We start from the raw sequence: 17,067 nt of genomic DNA, 5'->3' as shown, positions 1-17,067 counted from the left end.
TTTTCCTAAGAGGGAAACTGGAACTTAAAAATGTAGCGACCTAATTGCCGACTTGTTAATTAAGCCCTTAAGCCACGTTGTTACAAATGTGATCACACGATGAGGGTCCTTGTCCATTTGACAGAGCATTTTTGTCCCCGCTTTACCTTCCTGGCTGATGTCTTGAGATGTTGCTTCAATACTTCCTCATAATGTTCTTTGCTCATGATGACATTTGTTTTGTGAAATGCACCAGTCTCACCCCCAGTAACAAAGCATCTACACAACATGATACCACCACCCCCATAGATATTGTTCTCAGACTTGAAAGTTTCTTTATCTTTTCTCTCAATTCAGTGGTGGCCATTATGACTAAATCTGCTTGCAGTCAGCATCCCCTGCTGAGCTGAGTGAACACACCCTACATCTGTCGACTGTGTTGACACAATCAAATGACCTCCCCCACCCAACACATACACACATTCTTTTTAATATGCAAAGTGCGGACCGTACTTTGACTTCCATAGACCTCCATTTATTTTTAAGCCTTTCCATGGCCTGACCCTAACCTGTACCGGTTTATACCCAACCTTAACCTACACCTAATAGGGTATTTCTTAAATGACGTCACATTTTCCGAGACAGCCTGGTTTCCCAGCTGGTCGGACAAGCAGAGAGAAAATTACGTAATTACCAACCGCATAACTAATCATTTTGGAAGATAATGACGTCCCAGGAGCTTCATTTCAACCCGCTTTAATGGAGAAACCCAGCATAGAACAGCTTAAACACTGGTTGAAATGTAGAGGCCTCAAAATAAGCAGAAAGAAAGCAGTATTAGTAGAAAGGTAGGAGAAGCTGTCCTCTCCTCTCTCACAACGGATCAGAACCAAGGAAGAAACCCACTGAATTCACGTAGAATTACAGCTAATACTAAGAAAAAATATATGTATTATTACAGGTGTATGCTTTGATTCATTATGGAGTAATCAGACATTGAGATCCAGTCTCACCTTCACACACACACACACACACACACACACACACACACACACACACACACATACACGTTTTTCCTCCAACGTGAGGACCTTTTTTAAGCACAGAATAGGGGCTTACACGTGGGGACCCATCTTTCTAAACAACCTAAAGACTTGGTTTTAGGTTTATAATTTTTTTAGAGACCTTCGAACATGAAATATCAACTTTAATGTAAAAATTTATCAAAATTAGAAAATTTAAAATCTGTCAGGTTTTTGGATCAACATGGGGACTTGGCCATTTCTGACAACCACCAGGTGGCACTGTTGGGTTTAGTTTTAGGGAAAACCAAGATACATTCGAAGATATCAAATATGAGCAATCAGTGTTCTTTTAAATCAATAAACCACATTATATTAGAATTTTTTTATAAAAAAATATGTTTTTGTGATCTTTTCTACATCTTTTGGTGTGGCAGCATCAGAGCAATCAACCTAAAGAAGTTCAGCAAGCTGATTAAGAAGGCAGGTGCTCCTCTAGAACCTCTGGAAATAATTGTGCAAAGAATGGTTTTGCATAAAAATAAAAAATCCTGGATCCAAACATCCTCTTCATCAGACTGTTATACAACACCAGAGTATCAGGTTTCATTAGATTTCCTGTAATACAGATCGCTACAGAAGATCCTTCCTGTCTACAGGCATCAGAATCTACAATAGTTCTTTGAAGAAACCTGCAGAATAGGAGCCACAACCTTCAATTTTTCTTTTGGGTTAATAAAATATTTATAAATTCTAATTTAATTAAGTACCTGGTAACCTTGTTATTGCTAACCATTAATACTGGACTCCTCTTTCTGGTTGTATGTAAACCATTTTATTGAATAGATTTCAAAATTTCTATCTTATGGCAAAGAATACATACAAGCCAATATGTACAAATAAATGAAAAACTAAAACAATACGTATTCATCAATACGTATATATGAACATGCAGTTTTAGTTGACTTGACCTTGACTGTAACTGTCCTAAAAATTCAAAACTCCAAACAGAAGCAGCTTGGATGTGGCACTAACAAATGGCCCGTTTAATAAAAGGGTAGTAATAAAAGGTCAACGCTTACCTTCTTTTGAAAGTTTTTCGTTTTAATGCGTCTATGCGGTTTTTCACATAGAATTTAACTGCTTGCCATGTCCTGTTTTTGAGGGCCACTGGTGAGGCTTCAATGCACTTCATACACTCGGCTTTCCGAGGAACAGTTCCAAAGTTGATACAGTCCATGAGCGTTTTCTCCACTGCCTGGACTTCTTCTTGGCTCCACTTCTGTCTCTTTGTTTGTGATCGCTCTGAAAAATGATTAGAAGCACTTAAGTTTTCTGCAATCAAAAAATATTTCCATCTTTGTGGCAGGGCAAATATAAAGTTATCACGAAAACATTTCTTCATCACAGTAGTACACTGCAGTAAAATTATTTTTTGATGGAGGGGGTATTACTAGTGATGCTGACAACTATTCATGAATGAAGACAAGTATTGCCAGCTATTCTAAAAGCATTAGTAAATACAATAGAAAAGTCATTGTACAAAGTATATAATAAGAAAAAATTATGGGGTCAAAGGGATGTTCAAAAAACAACAAAATTGCTCAATATATATATATGATATTTCCAAAGGATTTAAACAATAAGAAGGTTTCGGGTGAATTGATGGTGGATAGGTGATGGTGGGGGAGAAGAAATAAAACCAAACTATTGCTTGAGGGTATACAGTCAGAAGAAAAAATAAGCTATCTTGTGTAGAGACATCCTCATCAGGCTGATAAATGAGGGAAAACTCAGATTAACACCAAAAAGTGTTGTGAACTGTTCACTAATTTCCCAATTGTTTAGTTCAATTACAACTGGGGGTAATATTGGAAATAGGTTTACATCTGTTAATGTGAAGTATTTAATGAATAGTGACAGCAAATGTTAGTAAAAATAAGTAAAGTGTTTTCAAGCCTGGCTTACAGGGAGAAAAGCTATTAGGACATTTGATCCGATGGGTGTTATTTTCTTATTATAACAATTTTTTTATTATGACAATTAGGGGTACACCGTGCAACAGACTGGCGACCTGTTCACGCCCAGTGAACGCTGGAGATAGGCACCAGCAACCCCTGTGACCCCATGAGGAATTAAGTGGGTCAGAACATTTATGGATGGATATAACAATTTGAAGTCAAGTAATTTTTAATTTTGAGGATTGTCTTTCTGGAAACATTTTAAAAGATTCTACCCACTTATAATCAAACTTTGAAGAGAAATTACCTTTAGTTGTGTTAGAGTTTCCAGAGACTTCAATGGCCACTGGTACCTCGTCATCTGATCTTTCTATTAAATGAAACAAAACTCAGTATACATGCAACTTTGGGAAAATCATTACGGGTCTCATTTATAAAGCTTGCATATGCCACTTTCTATGAAAAGTTTCTTATTCATAAAACAGAAACTTCATGTGAAAATGTGCGATTCCTTACGCCAACTCTGACCCATGCATATGCAAAATTTGGACATGGGGAATTTCTGATGCAGATGTTAAAATGGTGAGTTGCAGCCAAGCTGCTGGATAATTCCTCTCATGTGTTAAATATATCTCCAGACTTTAATCATAGATCGACTCTATGCATGTTAAACTGTGGTGTGATATATGCTGGTAAGCCATAACTATACATGTGGACCTGTCACATAAACAACAAAAAAAGAACAATAAGCCCACTCAAATCTTAAAGCAAAGTCTGCACAATAACATTTTTTAATCACCTTTTACCTATCTCCGTGGATCACCAGGGTGTTGTGTTCCACAAATTAACAGATATTGGGACAGAATATAAAAAATAAATAAAACCATAAAATATTTTGTACGTAAAGCTGGGCTATTTTGCATTGGCACTGCTGGAACACTATAAAGATGGAAAGAATTATGAGGCAACATGTGTTCAGGGATCACAAAGATTTCCTGATCCATGATGACTGGTTTATAAGCCCATTTAGACTGCCATAGTGCATTCTTCTTTTCTCTATATGCTGAACTGGGTCAAGTACTGGAGAGACCGACATGACTGAACCACACTCTCCCCATTCAGTTACAGTTGTTAACAACTCGGAGGGCTGGGAGTACACTTTTATATCATGAATGTGCAAAAATATCAAGGTGTAGCATGCTAATTTTTGTTGTTTATTTCTTTACTTCCACCTTTAAATCCGACAACTTTTTTTCTTTCAGCCATGGTCCTCTCTATGCTGTTCACTGCATTAAGTGTAGTGGCAACATATTGCCACGCAGTAGGTCTAAATTTGTTTTTGTTTGTCACACCATTGCCAAATAGGATGTGTTGTCAACTCTCCACCTCACCAAAACACCTATGTCTGCCTCATTAAAATAGATTTTTCCCCTGCTCTTTTCTTAGTGGTTGCCATGAAATAACATTAATCAGCTGGCTCATTTAAATACACCTGAACATGAGGAGGAACCTTTTGTACAAACTTTGAAGTGCAGCTGGGATCTATAAAGTGAAACTATGTGCTTGTGTGTGCCTGTCATTTTTGTCATATGGGCGTACACACACTTTTACTCCTTTTTAAATGAGACCCCAGGTACAGAGTAAACTGAAAACCTATATAGATTATAAATAGATTATGGAAGACAAAAAGAGCATGCCTGAAGAAGAGTAATAATAACGGACAGTGTGTCCTCTAAAGGTCCAATATTTATTAGAAAATTACAATGTAATTTGATTTCTACTCAGAACGTTTCTTACCTTTGGCTGAAGGCAGATCTTTGTTCTTTTCAACTTTAGTTGTGCATCTCCTTCTCACCCCAAACTGACCTAAATAAAGCAGGTCTATTAGGTAAATGAGCATTCAACAGTAAGCAGTCAGTATGTTTGCTTTAAGACAAGCATTTTGAATGACTAATTTAACAGTTGACCTTCTTGCAAATTTCTTAATAGCACTTAATCAGAAGCTGTTGACATTGAGTAAAAACCAAATGTAAAAATTCAAAATCCTTTAATGGAAACTGCACTAATTAAGTAATTACAACCCTCCGGAATAGGAGGATTTTCAGGGGATTTTTTTTTTTATATCCTTATTCACTTAAAGTGTTTTTCATATATCCACATCTCGGGTAGTGCTGGATGTGACATCAGTCAATTCAAGTCATCATAATTGAATTTCCAACTGTTTTTGGCCTCATAAATACGCATAAATACACTAACTAATCATTATACATTACATAAGGGCTTTATATCTGAATAATTTTTTGAATGATCATCTGCTGTATCATTATAAAAGGGGAAGTCCGGTCAACAAGGAAAAATTAGGGGATCATTAACTAAAACTAAAACTAATTTGTTCGTGGTTATTTAATTAATTTAGCGTTAATCAATAAGAAAATAAAAAGCATAAATTGTATCTGGATCACTGTGTACAGGGGCGGTCAATATTGCCCAAATATGGGCAATGATGGCCGCCTGACATCATATCCTGTGACGTAGAATCGCGGAGAGCCAACGGCAGATCTCCGTGCTTTACAAGCAAACTCAACAGGAGCTGTTGTACACAGCTGCGTTCAGAAACAATTATTTCGGATTTCCAGAGGACTTCACCATTGAAATTTGCGAGAGCTATTGTTGAAGCAACAATGCTCACGTGCATGGCCGTTGGATGTTCCAATACATCAGGTTAAAGGCGAAAAAACATTAGTTTTTTTCACCTTTCCTATTCATGATCCACCATGGGCTGTTTTGTTGGAATATCTACTTGAAGAGGGAGGATTTGCCATCGTGCTTCTGGCGAGAGAGAAAACACGTCGTCTGTAGCCAACATTTGGAAGAAGAATGTTTTCAAGATTACATGAGAGTGAGACTTTTAGGTACGTTTTTCTTTTTTATAAGATATAATTTCTGGTAACAGTTGTTTACCCGACCATAGCAGCGGAGGGATACAACACACTTAGGAAGAGTGCTCACTGTGGCGAATCCCACTTAATTTATATGACTTTGGTGTTATTTTTTCTAAAGTCGCTTGTAAATTTAATGAGTTGCGGGATGCAGGTTTTTATGGGCTTGTTTCTGAAAGTGAAGTGGCTTGTTTGGGGTCTAAACTAAGTGACGATGAAATATCCCTCCACCTCATAACGCACTGCAGCTCATCCTGACAGGAGGACAGAGTAAACTCGGAATGAGCCGATCTGTTTTCAGCAGTTACGGTTGCAATAACTGATGATAACTGCTGAAAGTAGATTATGCGGTGCAGATCCCCATTTTGAGCAGAGATTGGTTCTAAAGATGAGTTTTATACTCATAACATTGCAGAACCCAACCCATAAACCGTACTCTAATGCTTATTTGTTGTGTTTTTATGTCTCTAAAATGTAAAATTAGTATTAATTTAAATATAAATGCTTAATATCATGTCTGTCTTTGTTTAAGGGGTTAAAAAATATTTCGGCATGAAAACGGGTATTTATTTACAAGGGGGCAGATATGGCATTGGGACTTGCTGAACAGCCGATCCCGCGACCTGACGTCACAAACTGGGAGGTGGCAGTACTGTTCTTCACCAAGACGGCGGCCCCCATAAAAGGACCTTCAAATGAAAATTACTCTTAACTAAAAAAGCTTATAATTTATTGAACAGTATGTAATAATTTTATATTTAAAGTACTTTCAGCAGTTTGAATACTGATTTTGACCGGACTTCTCCTTTAACAGCTGTAGCATTATTCACAATAATTTCTCAGACTACTTATGTTTTAGTCTATTTTCTTCAATGTTGAGATTTTCTTTTACATTGTTTTGAAGAGAAGTCTCACAGGATGATATGCAGAGAGTTACAACAATTACACTTGAACTCGAAAAACAGCGATAAATGGAAATACCGACCCTCTGCAGCATTGACTAATTCAAACTTTCAGGTATTTTCTTTTGTTCAAAGCTGTCATGGAATACAGCTATTGTTTGACATTTCATCCATACCTGATGATCTAGAAGATGAAGTTGCAGCATCCCTCTCAGTTGAGTCACCCTCCTTTTTAGTGTCAATGACGCTTGTAGATAAACTTACAATCACACTGTTGGTTCTTGTGAGCTCTGGCACGCTCGTGTCCTGGATTACTGCAGCTGGTGTTGGACCAAGGATGAAGGAATCGTCACTCTCGCTGGATGACTGTTGTGATTGCTAAAAATTGAGAAGCTCAATTAATTAGTTCATTAGCCCACCCCTACATGAAATGTAATAACTAACAACAGAGCTAGAAAGTTAACTTTAACTGTATCAAAGTATTTAGAAATTCCTAAGATGTCAGTTCTCAACAGCAACAAAAATGCAAAGGGTCCTTGAGATTAAATTGGAGTTTCTGGATTTGATGGTCACTTGATCACTTGGCCAACACATTTTATCAACTTAACATAAGGTGGGGAAATAAAGCAAATACCTTGCTTATATATTTAATACAAACCATGTAGCGAACCACCCTAATGTATCACAAATATTCCAAAAGCTAAGTTTGCTATGATCAGATGTGCCTGTAAAAAAACAAAACAAAAACAAAAAAATGACCACCACCAATTAGCTTTGGATTTTGATATCCATTACCAACTAATTCAAATCACTAAGTTTAGGTTAAAAGACTCTCTGATCCAGCATTAGCTATGGTTTTCTAAATTGTATTTATTTATCTTTTCTCTTTTGCATGGCTCTAGTGGCTCGCTTTTTCAACACAGTAGGCTGACAGGAAGGGGTCTAAATTTGAGTGGATTTCATAATTATAGCAGGTACAAGATATTTGAAACTCCTTTTGAAAAATATTTTACAAATCTTAAGTCAAAACAGCCTCACATACACTGGTACATTTACTGAAGACAAACCCATAACAGTTATCTCTGGGATGTATATCACAAAAAAAGTGAAGCAAAACTAACCATTAAACCTTTTTGATGCAGAGAAGACGTCCACTCCTTTTCTTCAATTGCTGTCTTTACACAGGCCGCCTTATAACGAGCCTCACATCTATCAGGTTGTGCTCTGACTATCACGAGACGACGAGAGTGAGGCTTTTGGTCCTATAAAAACACCAAAACCAAGCATTTTTAAATGTCCACATTATAAAGTGAAAAAGACTGGAAACAGCAAAATACCTTGGAGGAACTAAACCCTGATCACAATGAGAATGATGCACCCAGGTGAAACTAAGGCAAGTATCAGTGAGTCTAGTCCTACAGCAGCACACCTGATCTGAAACAAATGGTTCTCCAATAGCTTGTTATCACACATTTGTTAATGATCCATTTTGGTCAAGTGTGGTGGAGCAGGAAAACGTCAAAAAAACATGCAGGACACCAGCCTTCAGAGACTGGAACTGCTGATCCCTGCTTTAGGCATTTATCTACTCAACAGCTTGATCACAGATAGCTATCTCATGTGTCTCAAACTGCTTGTGATCAATTAAAAAAGTGAAGCAGTAGGGACATAAAAAATTCAATTTTTTAAATGATAGAGGTCTAAACAGAACTGATTTCCATCATCTATGATCTAGACATACCATCTGCATTGGACCTGAAAGGCCAACTTGGATGAAGACCTGTTTTCAAGATAAGGCTTCCGCCCAAACTCAATACTAAAAGCTTAAATCACATTTCAGGGAATTTAGACAAATCACATTTTACTCCAGTTCATATTTTTCAAGCATTTCTCTGCATAAAAATATAGGCAACTTCTCTACAGTGAAAATAGATTTCACCACTGTAGGAATTGTAAAATCTTATTGAAAATACTAATTAATACTTTGGTCATAATCAGTGGTTAAGTGAACTAGGAAGCAACTTTTCCAAACTTAAATTCGGAACAACATTTAAGTCAACTGTACAGTATGAAGAGTAAAAGCCAGCAAGAACTAAATTAAAATGTAGTCACATCATTGGAATTTCTTAATAGGCACACTTACCTTTTGCATCTGTTCAGGATCAAGCCCATTTGCCTCATCAGTGGCTAAAATAAAAAAAGATAAAGACTTAATTCATGAACCACTTAATGAACCATCAATACCACCTTAAAGCCATTTAGAGGCTGTGCATCTCCTAGATTTGGTCTTCTCAAACGAGTTCTGGTCCTTATTTTATATATATATATATATATATATATATATATATATATACTGCTCTACTATTGATCGACTTTTCATCCCTTGCTTTTGACCATTTCTGGAGAACATCTTATTAGAGAGAACGTGAAGTCCTACTACTATACTTAGGTTGCTAAATTAAAGCCAAAAGCACAGGCATGAACAATCGATCTGCTTATGTTCTCCCTCCTGTTTATTGACTAATAGTAGAGCAGCTGGACTAAGAAAGCTGCCCTCCTCATTTGCATAAAGTAAGAAGAGGACACCAGGAATTTTGAAAAGAACAAGCGTTTGAGTAAGAAAAAAATAAATTACTATTTTTAATCATGTAAGCTTCAGTCCTTCGTAAACAACTAGACTATACATAATTGAATAAGCCATGAAAAAACAATGGATGCATGCAAAAAGTAAAGCAGTTGTACTGGATCCTAGCAAAACATTGTTTCTCCATCAGAGATGACATCACTTATCTTTATTTCTTAATGAACAATTTGAATTTGAAATTAAATTGCTGAAGGACGTATATGCTTTTTGTTTTGGTTTGACAAGAAAAACTTGACTGACTACTCAAACAAAAACAGATATAAATAGTACCTTCATCCAGGCAACTAAAAGCATGTGGAATAAGAATAATTTCTAATATTTTCATTAACTTCTTCTTAAACATCCCCTCTCTCACCTGTAGGTCTTTCCCAAATTATATTCATTTAATATAAATATTTATGGAAATCAACTCACAAGTGAGAGACATATTGTGGGCTAATGTGTCTTTCCCTGTGATAATTTACCTTGTGTACTGGGACAGCTAGGCGTAGACATCTCAACCACCTCCCACAATACAGGCACTCCATCAGCACTCCTTGCACTGGCTCCAAAACTCTGGTTGCCATTTCATGGGGGAAAAAACGTAATGATTAGAAGTCAAAGCCCTGAAATTCATTTTTTTCAAACAGGCTCCCCCACTCACAAAGTTGCAGTGTCAAAGTTAGTTCCTAATTCACACCTCATGACTCACAGTGACTCCCCAAAAGACAAAGAAACCCAAACCTTTATCATTCTACAAAGAATATACTGTCTGGTGTAATGTGGTCTTCAGGCCCTATCCCAGCAGAAGCAACCATTTTAGCTGACCATGTCTATCATCTCCCATTAGAACACATGTAAACATTTATAACCCTTTTCAATAACACAAGCAGGCTTACTGAAATAACTTGTGTATTTCATGATCTCTGTTCTATTAGATTTGCAGCTTTCAAACTTTTTTTTATTATTTTGCATTTGAATCCTTTTAGTGAGCAGTCATATTTAACAAAATAATTTTTAACTAGCTTTATTTTTAGCTTATTTTCATTAATTGTTGCTTTCATCTCAATTTTTTTGCTGGACCTCAATAGGTGGAAAATAAAATGTGCATGCTTCTCATTAGCTATAGCTCGGCTAATTTCAGCAAGCTATCCTAGTGAAACTCGATTGAAACAGAGCTTTTACAGAAGTGTAAACAGCACTTAAAAGAATATCTAACTGTGTGCTGTGTAGATAAAGGCATGTAGATAACAACTTGGAGTCCGTTAAAATAAGAGGAATCTTACCATTTTCTGTACAGCTATGTTGGTTCTCCTTCCTCAAGTGGTAGCATGAAGGTCTAATTTCCCTCCGTAGTTGCAGGTGTGTAGCAGTCATAAAGGAGCGCTTGATTTTGTCTCCGGCTCACACTGGAGTTCCCGGTTGGGTGCAAAAAGCAGCTTGCTGAGGCTGACGGCTCAGCCCTGTGTACACAACTAATAACACCTTAACTCTGCTTTCACAACTTTACCGCATATCAATTACTTAATAAAACTGAAATAAAAGAAAAAAAAATGTAATCTCCTATAGTAATGCGTCTGGAGTGAAAGTTATTTTTTGTAATGGAGATTTTGTGGGTTTCACACCAGTTAAATCTGCTGGGTTTGATCATTTTGGCAAACCCTGGAGGGAGCGCTGAGGGGGGATGGGCATGGGTGTGGTGGGGACTTCAAATCTCAGGATGTGTGTGAGATGGCAGCCATTATAGAGAATGGACGGTGGGGCTACAGCCAGTGGCGGCTCCAGAGACTTATAAGTGTGAGGGGGGGGGGGGGTATAAAAATGTTTTGATGGATCAAATACTAAAACATAATAACAAAAATTAAATATTTGTTTTGCAGTTTAGTTAAATCCTAAGTATTCAGCTATTGTCTTTGTCTTAAATTAAGTTATGTAATGCTGATCCCATTTAGATCTGAGCTGATGCATAAGTGGACTAAGCAGCTGCTTAGGGCCCCCTAGTCCTTCCGGAGCTCCATAAATGCTTATATTTTAACACAGATCCTAGATCTAGAATTTGAACTTTTTTTTCATGACAATGCTCTTAAACTCCCAGTCAGAGCACTCAAAACAGTCCTGAAGTGCATCCATAGCTCCTTCAGTCTACACCCTCAACTGCTTCACTGTAGGTTTAGCTCTGATCAGCAGGGGCCTGTATGCAGGAATTAGCATTGCAGAAAATCAGAATCAGACATATTTTAATAATTCCAGAGGAAAATTACTTTTGCTTCATGCTCCAGATATACAAACATTTATTTATATATACAAACATTTTATATATTTATATATATATATATATATATATATATATATATATATATATATATATATTATTGAACCCGTTTGCAAATATAGCTTCCAGACCCCTAATGTGAAATAAATAAAAAAAAAAAAAATTATCTCCCACTTCCAGGCTGGGGGTGTCTCAGTCAGAGACCTCTCCCCAGGAAGAGTGCCTCTTGGTGGGCCAAAGTGCTTGACTGGACCACCCCCCCCTGAGATTCGAACCCTGCTCCTCTAGGTGGAAGGCAATGTTGTTATCCACTACTCTGCTACACCCCTTAGCCCCTATATATGGGATGCAGATAGCCCTTTTATACCTCTATGTTGCCTGTACAGTCTCCCTCCTTCCGTACACCTTGGCCCCTCCTAAACACGCATAATTAAATAAGCTACGGTCCGTAGTTGTGGTCGTGTAGTGCAGTTTCAGACATGTTGGTTGGGCAAATATAACCTGACAACAGCCAGCTGCATGTATCGTTCCGCCTAGCTCCACTCACATACATCTGGGACACGGCCATAGGAATTGCCTTTACTGAAGGCTGGGCCTTATCAAAACTCCTTGCATATGATTGGATAAGCCACTTGTCTGTCATCTTTATCGACGTGCTATTTCAACCAGTCACACCGAAGCTAACCCGTGACGCTGATGAGACCGACGCCGGAAAAAAAAAAAACTTTTTTTTTTTTTTTTTTATGTGTTTGCGGCTGTAGTGCAGGGTTTCCCGCAGCGCTATCTTGGCGAGGCGGCCGCGGAAAACGTGTCGTCCACCCCCCGCCCCGCTCCGCGAGCCGGTCCGCGGAAAACGTGTCGTCCACCCCCCGCCCCCGCCCCCCCACTCCGCGGAGAAAAACATGGTTTCCACCAACAAAAGCCTTCAGAGCCGTTCTCTGATGTTCTTTTAATGAAACAATATCAGATAGATTGGACAACACGGAACAAATAGCAGCATCAATGCTAACGCTTGCTTCCTCGATGCGAGCCGCCATTGTTGTTGGAATCTCACGGTGGCTTCTCCACTACGTCACATCCAGGAAACACCCGCCCTGCGTCCTGATTGGCCAGACCAAAAATTTGGTTGGGGAAATCACTTTCAAGGAGCCGTGTCCCAGATGTATGTGAGTGGAGCTAGGCGGAGCGATACATGCATCTGGCTGTTGTCAGGTTAGGGCAAATACGCCATTAACCAATGGAAAACAGGCCTGTACATCATCCCTCCTTCTGCACGCCTAATTTTTTCCACAGTAAGGTCAAAAAACTGATACTGCAGGACATAGGAGGGGGCTACCCGTTCTAAAGTAAATTAAATTAAACTTTGGTTTGGTACCAAGTTTGTGAGCCTGTGTCTCGATTTACTGTTTCGTTTGGTACCAAGTTTGTGAGGCTACGCCGCTGCCATGCCAACCGGTGGCAAAAAACACACTTCTTTTTAGGAGGCCCTGATTAAGGCCTCATTAAGGTCAAAAACCAGCTGCTGGCAGACAAAAGAAAGAGCTACATGGGCTCAAGTGGGCTTGTTTCGATCGTCTCCATTTACTCTTTCGTTTGGTACCAAGTTTGTGAGGCTACAATGCTCCTTTGCTAAACAGTGGCACAAGACACTGCTTTCTAGGCGCTCCAATTAAGGCCTCATGAAGGTGAAAAAACCAGCGGCTGGGAGACAAAGGAAAGAGCTACATGGGCTCAAGTGGGCTTGTTTCGATTGTCTCGATTTACTGTTTCGTTTGGTACCAAGTTTGTGAGGCTACGCCGCTGCCATGCCAACTGGTGGCAAAAAACACACTTCTTTTTAGGAGGCCCTGATTAAGGCCTCATTAAGGTCAAAAACCAGCTGCTGGCAGACAAAAGAAAGAGCTAGATGGGCTCGAGTGGGCTTGTTTTGATCGTCTCCATTTACTCTTTCGTTTGGTACCAAGTTTGTGAGGCTACGATGCTCCTTTGCTAAACAGTGGCACAAAACACTGCTTTCTAGGAGGCCCCATTGAGGTCACCTCAGCAAGGTGAAAAAACCAGCGGCTGGGAGACACAGGAAAGAGCTACACGGGCTCAAGAGGGCTTGTTTCGATCGTCTCCATTTACTCTTTCGTTTGGTACCAAGTTTGTTACCCTTCGTTGCTCCTATGCTGAACAGTGGCACAAAACACACTGCTTCTTAGAAGCAGTGTGTTTTGTGCATTTCTTTTTCATATTTCAAACGGTTGCCATTCTTAGACGCAAGCACCCAGAGGCACAAAAATCACAGACAGCGGTTGAGGGGTGAGCTAGAACTCATATCTGAATTTTGGTATTGCTGCGCATAAATAAACCTTTCTGCCTCAGCTTTTGAGACTCAAATACTGTCTTGAGCCCTTAGGAAGTTGGCTGATTTTTTCGGGGCAATCAGCTTTTGTTGTTTTTTTCACAGGAGGCTGATTTTAACATATTTTGTAGGTGACCTTATGAGGAACAGAACCTGTGATTTTGAACTTCCTGGGTGGTTCCACGTGGACACAGTAGGGGTCAAAAGGTGAAAATGTGCAACCTTTGATGGCACACAGCTCACACACGGTTTGTCTGTTCCAGCTCCAACTCGGCATACAGGAGCCCCTTTGAGGCATCTACCAACAGGGAAGAGCTCATACCTGTATCCCCTTCCTATAGCTACTTCCTTTTAGCAGTGAGGTAAGAAGATGTGGTTAGTGGCATGTTGTAGAGCACTTCCAGGAAATGAGCATTTATAAGATTGGTCCAAATCCATGAGCTGCAAAGGCCTCAATTATCAAAAATCAAATATTGCTTGGCTGGTGGCATAGCTCCAGAAACAAAACAGGCCCAGAGTTCCACTCTTGGCCATATGCTGCAGTACCATTTCCCACCACCATTGGTGCTATTGATATTTGGACAGGCCTGAACACCATCCCTCCTTCTGTACACCTTGGCCCCTAAAAAACGCGCATAATTAAATAAGCCACGGTCTCGGCCAATAGCAAAAGCTTCCCCACTTTTCCCTTCACCCCCGAGGGGGGACACCACTTAAATCTTTTCCTTTCAATAAGCCCGTCCCGTCTCGACCCTCCTTTCATCCCATGATGTTGCTTTCCTCCTCTACAACCTCGGCGTGTTTTTCTCCAGAGTTCGGATGGTATTTCAGCAGGTCTGGCTACCACGCCGGTCGGCATTAGAGCGATCAGCTGTTCTCCGGAGTAAACAAAGGCAGTGTATCCCGGTAAGCGTGGCATGATAAAAACAACACAAAAAGGCACTTATACTTCGTGCGGAGGATGAGGAGAGCCCACCTGCCCCCGCCCATCCTCAAGACCTTCTACAGAAGCACCAAAAACAGCATTCTGACCAACTGTCTCTCTGTGTGGTGTGGAGGCTACAGCGCTTCTGACTGGAAGAGTGTGAGGAGAGTGGTGAGGACAGAGGTCAATAGGGCTCCTCTTCCATCCATTAATTTTCCTCTGGGATAATTAAAGTATTTCTGATTCTAATTCTGATGAAGGACATTTCATCTTAGCGCTGCATAACATCCACAGTAACCCCTCACACCCTCACCATGGACTGTTCTCCATGCTGCTCTCTGAAAAGAGGCTTTGCAGCATCCACTGAAGGTCCACCAGCTTCTGCAAAAGCTTTTTCCCCGTTGCCATCAGACTGTTGAACTCTAAACTGGAGTCTGCATCACACATGCACAGAACTGAACTTTATGGCCATTTCACATCATTTTGCACTGCAAACATTGCTGAACTTTCACAATCCATTTAAACTTAAAAGTACACAATTGAACGATTGCTGCTTTTTAGCACCGATATTATCTTGCACTGCCAACATTTGACCGCTATTTTTGCACTATAAACATGGTGGAACGTTCTTCTGCTTTTTTAAAAACTGTTTTTCTCCTGCACTGTACATTCTCATCATGGCTACACTTTATATTGTAATGTTATTTTATCTCAATTGCAATCTCATTACATTGTTGTAAGCTGTGTGCAAAGTAATTTTGTTTTGTATGCACTATGTTAATACAAAATGACAAAGTTTGTTTTACTCTAAGCAGGCATGAATGCTGTGGTTTGATTAAACTTTGACCCAAAAAGCAACAGACCAAAGCCATAAATTGTTAATCTATAAACATCACCACTGCTTGGGAGTGCATGAAGAGGGGCAGGGCTGTTTCGTGGTGGGGGTCGGGGGGTTAAGACCCTGTATGCCCCCACTCCTGCTGTCATTGCTACAGCAGATCATGAAAATGACATGTGGCTAAAAAAATACATAAATTAAGATAATTTGCAGAAAGGGAAAATATATGTAAACTTCAACTTAAAATAAAATAAATTAAATGAAAAATACTTTATTAATTCAGACTGTAAGAAATAAAAGTAAAAAGTTAGACTTTAAAAGTTAAAGTTTAAACTGACCATTAAATTGCAGTAATCATTCTGACCAATAGAGGTCACATAAATTGACCAACAATTTGCAATATACATTCTGACCAATAGAGGTCACTAGAGATAGAGCAGGTAGTGACGCACTCTTCCAGAACAGCGATCTCATGGGGACTGCAGTACCTCTGTGTGTCCACCTGGCGCGCATGCCCATACACTCACACAAAATTTTGTCTTGAAATGAAGCTCATGGGGACTTCCTCAAAAATTGCATGGAGCATATCTATACACCATTTTCTGCTTCAAAATAGGCTTGTGCCGGTGGGGACCTCAAATGTAGTCCCCACGGGTCAACAGGTCCCCACGTGTATTCACGTAGTTAGGCCAAAATCCCCACGTAGGTGGAAATACAAGTACACACACACACACACACACACACACACACACACACACACACACACACACACCTCTGCAGACACACACAAACAAGATTACCTTAAGATAAATATTGACTTGATCCATGAAAAGAAGTGGAAGACCATCAAGAAAACCACCACACGCCGCTTCTAATCATCACACATGCATTTAGCTGGTATTCATACACACTGGAACTTTTCTTGGTCATTAAGTAGTTGTCACAGGGGAGGGGAGGTTGAGCCCCGCTCTCTTGTTGCGTGGCGAGTTACCCAGAAAAAGGTGTTCTGTCTGGAAAAAAAAACTAAGCCCAAAAAGCGCGACTTTACGTTCAAAAACAAATCCAAAAAGACGCAACTGCCGACTCACAAAAGTTACAAGTGACTTTAGAGAAAAACAAGCCCAAAGTCGCTTATAATAAGCAGATGATGCGACACTGAAGCTCACATGAACAACCCCCATGCATTGTATGAATTTTTAAAGCTGCTGAGAAAAAGCCAAATAAACATTGCCTACCTGCCCAGATGCTGCAGTCACTGG

General features: G+C 39.4%; 1 protein-coding gene and 2 long non-coding RNA genes across 5 annotated transcripts in view; 1 reads left to right on the top strand and 2 right to left on the bottom strand.

Annotated features, from left to right (window-relative positions):
• Positions 1-17,067, top strand: part of mettl22 (methyltransferase like 22) — a 53,913-nt gene that overhangs the window by 28,213 nt on the left and 8,633 nt on the right. The window lies entirely within an intron of this gene.
• Positions 1,183-7,096, bottom strand: LOC118566443. Its single transcript, XR_004933014.1, has 4 exons — positions 6,980-7,096; positions 4,760-4,828; positions 3,270-3,328; positions 1,183-2,306 (listed from the first exon to the last, which is right to left on the bottom strand). It is a non-coding gene; the product is annotated as an uncharacterized LOC118566443 (long non-coding RNA).
• On the bottom strand, positions 7,094-10,916 carry LOC118566444. The gene is made up of 3 exons (XR_004933015.1): positions 10,713-10,916; positions 7,925-8,065; positions 7,094-7,181 (listed from the first exon to the last, which is right to left on the bottom strand). It is a non-coding gene; the product is annotated as an uncharacterized LOC118566444 (long non-coding RNA).

Source organism: Fundulus heteroclitus, chromosome 16, assembly GCF_011125445.2.
Source record: "Fundulus heteroclitus isolate FHET01 chromosome 16, MU-UCD_Fhet_4.1, whole genome shotgun sequence".
Classification (NCBI taxonomy): Eukaryota; Metazoa; Chordata; class Actinopteri; order Cyprinodontiformes; family Fundulidae; genus Fundulus; species Fundulus heteroclitus.
Note: the sequence above shows the minus strand (reverse complement) of the source record. Positions and strands in the feature narration are given on the sequence as shown.